We start from the raw sequence: 9,652 nt of genomic DNA on the forward strand, positions 1-9,652 counted from the left end.
CGGCGCGTGTTCTGCCTCCCGGCCCAGCGAGTGTCAGCAGCGTTCTTGGCTCGACGTTAGCGCTGCCACCGCAGAATTCATCGCGGCAACAGCGCAGCGGCCGCAGCAAACGAGCAGCGACCAGACCTCGGCAGTCGACCCGTCCACCAGCGTGCGGCCTACCGTCAGCGTCTTCAGGCAGCGGTCAGCCCGAGCAGCAGGCTACGTGGAGGCACACCTCAGCCGGTCTTCCTGTTCTGTGAGCTGCAGTGCTCGGGGGCAGGTCATCACCCCGAGACCTATCCGGCTACGCCAAGGGCGGTCCTTGGCCGGTATCGTCTCCTATCCCCCTTGTAGCTCCGGGTGGGAATTGCTTTCAGTCTTAGGTAGCATATTAGTTCATTTTCAGCATTTCTGTTTAGCCTTGGCTTCGGCCTAGCTCCCCCGTGAGGTACCTCGAGGGCACTGTGCCCGAGACACGACCACCAGGAGCCAGACCACCTATTTACTTCTGTTGGGTGTGGTTTGCACGTTAGTGTGGTTTGCGTGGTTTGTGAGTGAGATTGAGTGTTATCTTGTATCGCTTACGAATTGTAAAGGCCTCACGACCCTGTTAGAGTTTTTGTAGTAGGCAGCCTTAGTTAGGAAATTTTGGGACTTGGGTAACCTACACGTGTACTCACCTACCTATTGGGTTTTGCGCCAGGGTCCTGTCTGGCCGGGTAGATCATTTGTGTAATTTCCTAGGTTTTTCGGTTTTTAGAATAGGCCTCAAGAAGGTCCTGGGAAGTGTAGGATCGCACTGGTCGGGTTATTCTGGCCTAGACGGTGAGATCCTAACAATTGGTATCAGAGCGAATCTTGAGGAACACCGTCGGTTTGAGCACTTGGACCTACGAAGAAGCTTCATCAACGGCAGTGCAGACGGTCTTCTTTTCGGATTTCCAGAGTGTCAGTGGACTTCTTTTGGTTTTCTAGTCAGTCTATTTTCAGTTATCTAGAGCAGATTTTGGTTTTTTTTTTGGAGTCCCCACGACTTCCGTCTTCGTACGTGTTTAAGGCTTTGCTTGCTCACTTTTAGCAAGTAGAGGGCTGTACATTCCGTACACCCGAGGGCAGCCGAGCTCCCGGTTCGTCACCGAGGCACCAGGAGGGTGCGGTGATTTAGGCTTGTAAAAGCCCGGCCGTGGGCGAAGTGGGAGTGCCGAGGCGCTTAGGAGAAGCGCGGCACTAGACGGGCCAACCCGTCTCCCTTGCCTCTAAACGCGCTACCGGCAGCTAGGGCAGCGGCAGCGTAGGGCATTAGGGCAGGGTCAGTCGGCAGATCAGGTCTTCGGTCAGGGATCAGCCAACAGTTTTAGGAGTCGGACAGCGACTTCTCGCTTGAGAGTGGCAGCGTCAGTTTTTTGGGATTTTAGCTAGGATTCCTTTCTTCGGTAGTCTTTGACATAAAATTGCCCAAAACAATTATGGGCAAATCAAAGAAGCAGTTCAATCCCGACGAGCCTGTCCTTGAGGAGCCCCTCAACGATCAACCTGAGGAAGCTCCAAGCACACAAGCGGGACCAGTTCCCAACTATGCAATGGGCAGAATTTTGAACATTGAAAAAGAGCTGTTGCAAATGAGAAATGATATGAACAAATCCGATCAAGTCCGCAAACGAGAATTGGAAAGACAAAACCGAGAGCGGCAAAATGAGATGGATGAAATTCGCGGTCTTTTGAAGCAGTTAGCGGCCAACCAGAACCCAGGAGGGGAAAGGACCACTCAGGGTCCGAACAAAGGCAAAGGTGTGTTAGGTGCCCCTACCTACCCCACCGATACTGAGATAGACCCGAACAATCTCTCGCACATCGGAACAAGTACGGAAGGGGGCAGACTTTTACATATGGGTCCCCCGCAAGAGCGACAGCCCATTGAGCCCACTAGCGAATATTATAGAACGCCAAGAGTGCAAAGGTTCGCTAGCAGCAGAATGAATCGCACCTATTACGATTCAGAAGGGGAACAGGACGAATCTCCTCTACGTCCTAGAAGAGCGCAACGTCAGCTTCAAGAAGAGAGGCGAACTCCCACCGTTCGTTATGAGTTTCCCAAATTCAATGGGGAGCACTTACGGGAGTGGCTATTCATGGCCGAGAGGTACTTCTTGTGCCATCGTGTACCCCAAGACGAGTGGATTGAAATTGCCACTGCGAACATGACAGGAGAGGCCACAACCCATTATTTGTGGTTCGATCACAAAACGGCAGATCCAACTTGGGAGAAGTACAAGGCGAGTCTCCAATTACAGTTCGGAGATTCAACATTCATCGATTATGATGAGGACCTCAAGAATCTGGTCCAATCCTCAACCGTTGCAGCCTACCAACGTCAATTTGAGAGGTTGGCTAGCATGGTCCAGTGGCCAGAGAAGGCCCTCATCGGAGCGTTCAAAGGCGGCCTCAAAAGCGAAGTGAAGAGAGAATTGAAAATTCACCGCTTCAACAGGCTAGAAGAATGTTTTGCCATGGCCCGTCTCTATGAGGAGCAAATAGAGGAGAAGAGAGCCGAGAAAAAGGCTCATAAGATGGACAAGCAGAGGAGGAGACCTTCCTACTCCTCTGGTTCTCGATTTAGAGGGAAGGAACAAACTCCCTTCCGAAGAGGGAGCGATTATCGGCCACCCCAAGGCCCAAACCCAGGGCAAGGCCGAAAACCACCAACGCGTTACCTCACGCCAAAGCAGATTGAAGAATTCAGACGTAAAGGTCTATGCTACAGATGTGAGGGAAAGTGGGACAAGAACCATCAGTGCCCAACGTATTACAGGGTACAGGTGGTAAGCGATGACGAGTCTAGTTCGTGTAGCGATTCGTCTACTACGCCGTATGAGACCAGCTCGTCCTCATCAGATGAGGAAATAGTTATCAAGAGGCGAGCTAAACAAGCCGAGAAAAAGAAAGAAGTCCGAGTGGAAGAGACTCCCGCCAAAGAAGAAAAGCCAACCGAGGCAGAGTCTCTGCATTCAATGCAAGATCCCAACAAACCCAACTCATTCAGGGTATCTGGGAGGATAAACGGACATAAGGTCTTAATTCTGCTTGATAATGGAGCAACCAAGAACTTCCTAACTGAGGAAGCAGCACGAAGATGCAACATCTCCTTAGAATCAAGCCACCCCCAAACGATAATCGTGGGAGGGGGTATGAGGTTAAAGTGCCATAACGAAGGGAAAGGCATAGAAGTAGTGATCAAGAGAAAACCATTCAAGATCGACTTCTTAGTCATTCCTTTGGATGGAGTAGACCTTATTCTCGGGATGCCATGGTTTTTCGCGCTTGGCATCATATCATGGGATGTGAAGAACTTCAGCATGACCTTCACTCCTGACGGCGACGAAGAGCCCATGACGCTACAGGGCTTGACCAGCACAACTCGTCCCAAGGCTGCACTTCGGGCAATTGAAACCGAGCAGCCCGCGTGTTGGGTGATGGCACTCGCTACTGATGTGCCAGAAAAAGAAGAGCAGAAAGAGATAGTGCCAGAACGAATTCAGCTGGTGCTGAATCAATATGAGGACGTCTTTGAGGAGCCAAAAGGGCTTCCACCGCAGAGATCCTACGACCATAGGATCATAATGACTCAAGGGGCAGAACCGGTTAATGTGCGCCCCTATAGGTATGGATATAACCAGAAGGCTGAAATCGAACGTCTGGTTAAGGAAATGTTGGAAAGCGGCATTGTGCAACCAAGTAGCAGCCCTTTCTCTTCACCGGTCCTACTTGTGAAGAAGAAAGACAATACCTGGCGCTTCTGTGTAGATTACCGCGCCCTGAATGAAGCCACCGTGAAGGATAGACATCCCATACCGGTAATTGATGAGTTATTGGATGAACTAGCCGGAGCAACTATTTTCTCCAAGATCGACTTACGAGCCGGCTATCATCAAATTCGTATGTACGAGGATGACGTCCCCAAGACCGCTTTCAGGACGCATGACGGGCACTACGAGTTCCTCGTCATGCCATTTGGTCTAACTAACGCACCAGCAACGTTTCAGAGGTGCATGAACGACGTCTTCAGACAATACCTCCGCGATTTCATCTTAGTTTTCTTTGATGACATCTTGATTTACAGTCAGTCTGAAGAATCACATCAGAAGCATCTCGCTATTGCCCTTCAGGTACTCAGAGATAACCAATTATACGCCAAGATGTCCAAATGCAGCTTTGGACAACCTTCTATTGGTTATCTGGGGCACATAGTGTGCCAACAAGGGGTTCGGGCAGACCCCGAAAAATTAGAAGCCATGCAGAAATGGCCACTGCCTAAGGACTTGAAAGGACTCCGCGGATTCCTCGGTTTGACTGGGTACTATAGGCGTTTTATACAAGGTTATGGTTTGATCGCACAGCCTTTGACCCAGATGCTCAAGAAAGGAGCCTTTCAATGGTCGGATAAGGCTAGGGCAGCCTTTGAAAAGTTAAAACTTGCCCTTATGTCTGCACCCGTTCTTACACTTCCGGATTTCAACCAGCAGTTCACAATAGAGACAGATGCATGTGAGGTTGGAATAGGGGCCGTTCTCAGCCAAGAAGGCCACCCTATCGCTTATATGTCTAAGGCGCTCACAAGTAGAGCGAAGCCTCTCTCTACTTATGAGAAAGAACTACTAGCGATAGTGTTGGCAGTGGAAAAGTGGCGGCCCTACCTTATAGGGCGTAGATTCACAGTTAAGACGGACCAAAATTCTCTAAAGTACATGTTAAAGCAGAGAGTATCCACGCCTACCCAACAACGTTGGTTAGCAAAGCTGCTGGGATACGATTTTGAAATAGAGTACAAAAAGGGTCCGGAAAATACAGCGGCCGATTCTCTCTCTCGATTGACTGAGCAGTTCATGACTCTTTCGGTAGTGGAAACTGATGTTTGGGATAGGTTAGCCCAGGAACAACAAGCAGACCAGTCCCTAAGGCTAGTCCGTGCATCAACAGAACAACATCCAGGATCCATTCCCTTCTATACAGTCAGAGGGAATCTATTATATAGGAAGAACCGAGCAGTGGTTCCTCCAGAGTCTGGGCTTAAGCAGGAACTCCTGCGTCATTTCCATGACACCCCTGCCGCGGGTCATGAGGGGGTTTCTAAAACCCTAAGCAGAATTAAAGCCCAATTTTGGTGGCGTGGCATGAAGGCAGAAGTACAAAGGTACATCCGGAGTTGCCTGGTATGCCAGAGGGAAAAATACGAGGCCATTAGACCTCCAGGGCATTTAGTTCCCCTCCCCATACCAGCCAAACCATGGACCGATGTGACCATGGATTTTATTGACGCCATGCCCCGCTCTGAAGGCAAGGAAGCTGTGCTAGTGGTAGTGGACCGTCTGACCAAGTACAGCCACTTCGCTCCCTTGCCTAGGTCGTATCAAGGACCAATGGTGGCCAGCGTGTACCAGGAGTACGTTGGAAAGCTCCACGGAATGCCACAATCAGTCGTATGTGACAGAGATTCAATCTTCCTTAGCGCATTCTGGCAGGAGTACATGAAGCTTATGGGTACGACGCTCAAGTTTAGTACAGCCCATCACCCACAGACAGACGGGCAGAGCGAAATCGTAAATCGATCTCTTGAGACCTATTTGAGGTGTTTTGCAGGAGAAAGGCCACAAACTTGGGTAAAATTCTTACCTTGGGCAGAGTGGTCTTACAACACCAGTTTACATTCGTCAACAGGAATGACGCCTTTTGAAGGTGTATATGGGACCCCTCCTCCAAGCATCCCTAGATATGAAGGAGGTACAGCAGGCGACGACAATGTAGACTGCGAGCTACGCACCCGTGAGGAAGTCCTTGACTCCCTCAAGCAAAACATTGCCAAAGCCCAGAACAGGATGAGACAGGTCTACAACAAAGGGCGAAAAGATCGAGAATTCGAAGTGGGTGATTACGTGTGGTTGAAGAGGTTGCCCCTCAAACAACGATCGTTAATGGGCCAACCCTATTCTAAGCTATTACCAAGGTATTATGGACCGTTTCCGGTATTACAAAAAGTAGGAAAGGCAGCATATCGACTGGGACTTCCGCGGGAAGCAATGGTGCACCCAGTTTTCCATATCACCAGGCTCAAGCCTCATCATGGTGATATTCCTACAATGATCGAGCAGATACCGGAACAGGACAACTTGCCCACTCCCTATCGTATACTCAAACATAGATATGTCCAAAGACAAGGGAGAACACGGCATGAGGTATTAGTGGAATGGGAGGGACCTGACAGAGGAACCTCTTGGGAAGAGTTTGGGTCAGTGGCTCATCGCTTTCCCTCCTCTAGCGCTCGAGGACAAGCGCATTCTAGGGAGGGGGAATCTGTTACGGACCGACTTGTAGGTCCAGACCCAACTCGGCGTGATCAGGCCGAAACCAGTCGGTCAAGACGAAAGGCCTCGGATTTGTGGACACAGGCGCTAAGGCAGCACGAAGAAAGTCCAAGCGAGGCTAAGTCAGCACTCGAGCCAGTTGCAGCGGGCGGCGTGGGAGGAGCAACTAGGTCCGAAAGAGTGCTCAAACCAGGTGGAACTCAAGACGTTCTAGAACCTATTGCGAGGCTCACCGAGCTTGATCAGGATAACCCGAGCGTGAGTCCAAATTCCCCGAACGCTTGAGCCTATCTAAAGCCGAGAGGCTTAGGTTCAGGTCCGAGTCAATCGGACTTGACCCGTGCTCGAAATTCCGAAGTGTGGGCGGTAACCCACACGAGGTCCCCGCCCTAAGTCCACAAGACTTAGGGACTTTAGCTTTTGATTTTCGAGTTGGGCGCTAGGCCCGGGTTAGGTTGCGTCATCTATTTCATGTCAACGTTCAGTTTTGAAGTAGAGACCCAGCAAGGCGGGTTGTGCCTTGCGCATTTTTGACATTAGACTAAGAAGCGAGCTAGGATAACATGTAATTAGGGCTCGCATTATGTTTAGTATATATTCTGTAAACTCAATGTACAATGGATCAAAAAATTAATCAAAGATTGGCATTTGGTGTGGCACTCTCTCTCTCCTCGCACGAGGCTTCTCCCCTCTCGTCTCCCACCTTGTTCAACCCGAGAACCAGGCGTCTTCTCCCCCCTCGCGTCCTCTACCTCCACGGCGCTTCCGAATCCAGAAATTCCTTGAAGAGCCGCCGTCTGAGACATAGGCATAAGGAAGAAGGCATCGGCGGATCTCCACCACCGGCGGCGATCCCTCCCTTGTCACGTAAGTACCCCCTTTCGAGCTTTTTCAAAGTTCTGAAATCGGTGCCTTTGCCCTGATCACGAGGGTACTGTGAGGCCGATTCCAGCATAGGGAAGATTGAAGGCGACGGACTACCGCCGGCTTCAATTCGACACCGAAGAGGAGACGAATCTCGATCTCTCTCTCGCTGCCCGATTGCTGCATTCTGCCTTAGAACACAGGGCGTCTTCACTCGGTTCCTCCCTCGGCATACCCGAAGAGGGGAATCAATATTTGGGCGTTTTCTGTTCTAATCAGAAATTGCAGATCGCGTCGCGGGATTGGAATCAGACGTTTGATCCCTAGTAGGGAGTTGGCCGGATTAGAAAGACAAAACGATAAGAAAATTACAATTTCTAGCGGCCTGTCCTCCCCTTTTGATCTGTCAGACCAGAGGCTCAAAAGTTACGAAATCTCGCTCTCTGGTCGAGATCTGAAGAAGAGGAGTGATCCCCGTGAATCGCCCAGAAAAGAGCTTTCTAATTATCAAAAAGGGGCGAATTCTGTCGGCTGGATCTCGAGATAGAATCTCGCCGGAAAATTGCTTGAATCCGGCCATCGCTGATAATTCCGGTGGTCGCCATTGATTCCGGTGTTAAGGACCGAATTGCCCTCCTTCCCTAGTGTTTTAATTAAAAATCTGTAAGGGGTATATCGGTCACGGGACTCTCGGATCAAGTTCTGGCCGCCGGCGTGAAGTGGAAGATTCCGACGAGGCCTAGCATCCGATTCCGGTAAGTCCTTCTCCGTTCCATCCTAGCCCTTCGTTTCAACACCTGTCAGCCCTCCAGCCGTTCATCTGAGCCCTTGTCCCAGCTGCTGCCATCTGTCCCGATCCAGGATCAGCTCGCCATCAGCTGCTCCACCAAATCAGGAAGCAATCCCGCAGCCGCAGCCCCCCTCCAGCTCCTCGCCATCTCCACCGCGTCAACCCTAAATCGCAAGGATTCTCACGCGTTCATCTTGACACGTGTTGCAATCCAAGCCAGCCTTCCGCCACCTCACTCGCCACCTCACCTGCCAGCTCCCCCCCTCGGTCCCGCCTTCTGCCACTTGTCCTCAAGCCAGGCCCCGCGAGATCCCCTTTCCCTATTCCCTCGGATCTTGCCTCCTTAGACTTAGGAAATTCCTCCACCTCGCGCAACCTTACCTATTCTTCCTCAGCCGTTTCCTTCTTTTCCTCTTGATCTGACCCGCAGCAATCCTCCACCGTAGATCTGGTCCACGTGTCCCCATCTCAGCCCTAGCCCCATCCGAGTTAGCACGAGAGTGCCACCTGGCCCTTCGCCCCCAATCTCCTCTCCTTCCTTGTCGCATTTCTCCCTAACCCTTAGGCGAGAATTCGAGCTCTATTCCTAATAGCTAGCATTCTTCTAGCTCTCTCTGTCGTGTCCGTCCGTCTTGCCACGTGGCAAGCATCGGTGCATTCCCTGGGTAAGACCAGCCCAGTCAACCGAACCCACTAGGCAACCTCCTGCACCGAACCCGCACCTAGGCTAAACCTCTACCGAGCCAACCTAGGTCGGCATTGACCCTTAGCCTTAGTCAACTAGGTCAGCTAGTCCACCAAGCCCACTTCGTTGGTAGCCTCCCTTAGCGACTCGAGCCTACCTCGAGCGACCCTTGACCTACTTGACCCGGACCCATTGACTCGGTCCATTTAGTCAACCACCTAGTTAGTGAACCTTCCGCACTTGGTCAACTTTGACCAGCACCGTAAGCTTAGGCTCGACCTTAACCTCCCTTACTGAACCAACCTATTAGCTAGGTCAACCCGTGACTGAACCTAAACCCTATTTGACTGAGCCTACCCTGACCCGAACCTGCTTGACCAGACCTACCACCTAGTAGAGCCTAGCCGAACCCAGCCAACCCAACCTTAGCTAGGATTAGGTTCAGCCGGCTCGCCGGCCCTTACAACGGCCCCTGCCTCTTCGTCGGCATCCACCGACGCCCGTGGCCGAGCCACATTCCGGAGATAGGCAGGCAGGCGCTGTCGCTGTGACAGCAGCCCCCCTCGGCAGTCCAGGCGGCCCTTCCGGCCCTGTTCCGTCGTCTTCAGCGTAGCAGCAACACATCGGCTGCAGACGCCAGGCAACTTCGTTCTGACGGGCGGCCCTCGACCAGACAGCAGACGAGCGCTCCCGGTATCATCGACGGCACGTCCGTAGCAGTTCGAGGCAGCGTCCTCGCTCTCGGCGCGTGTTCTGCCTCCCGGCCCAGCGAGTGTCAGCAGCGTTCTTGGCTCGACGTTAGCGCTGCCACCGCAGAATTCATCGCGGCAACAGCGCAGCGGCCGCAGCAAACGAGCAGCGACCAGACCTCGGCAGTCGACCCGTCCACCAGCGTGCGGCCTACCGTCAGCGTCTTCAGGCAGCGGTCAGCCCGAGCAGCAGGCTACGTGGAGGCACACCTCAGCCGGTCTTCCT

This window comes from Nymphaea colorata, unplaced genomic scaffold (assembly GCF_008831285.2).
Source record: "Nymphaea colorata isolate Beijing-Zhang1983 unplaced genomic scaffold, ASM883128v2 scaffold0452, whole genome shotgun sequence".
Classification (NCBI taxonomy): Eukaryota; Viridiplantae; Streptophyta; class Magnoliopsida; order Nymphaeales; family Nymphaeaceae; genus Nymphaea; species Nymphaea colorata.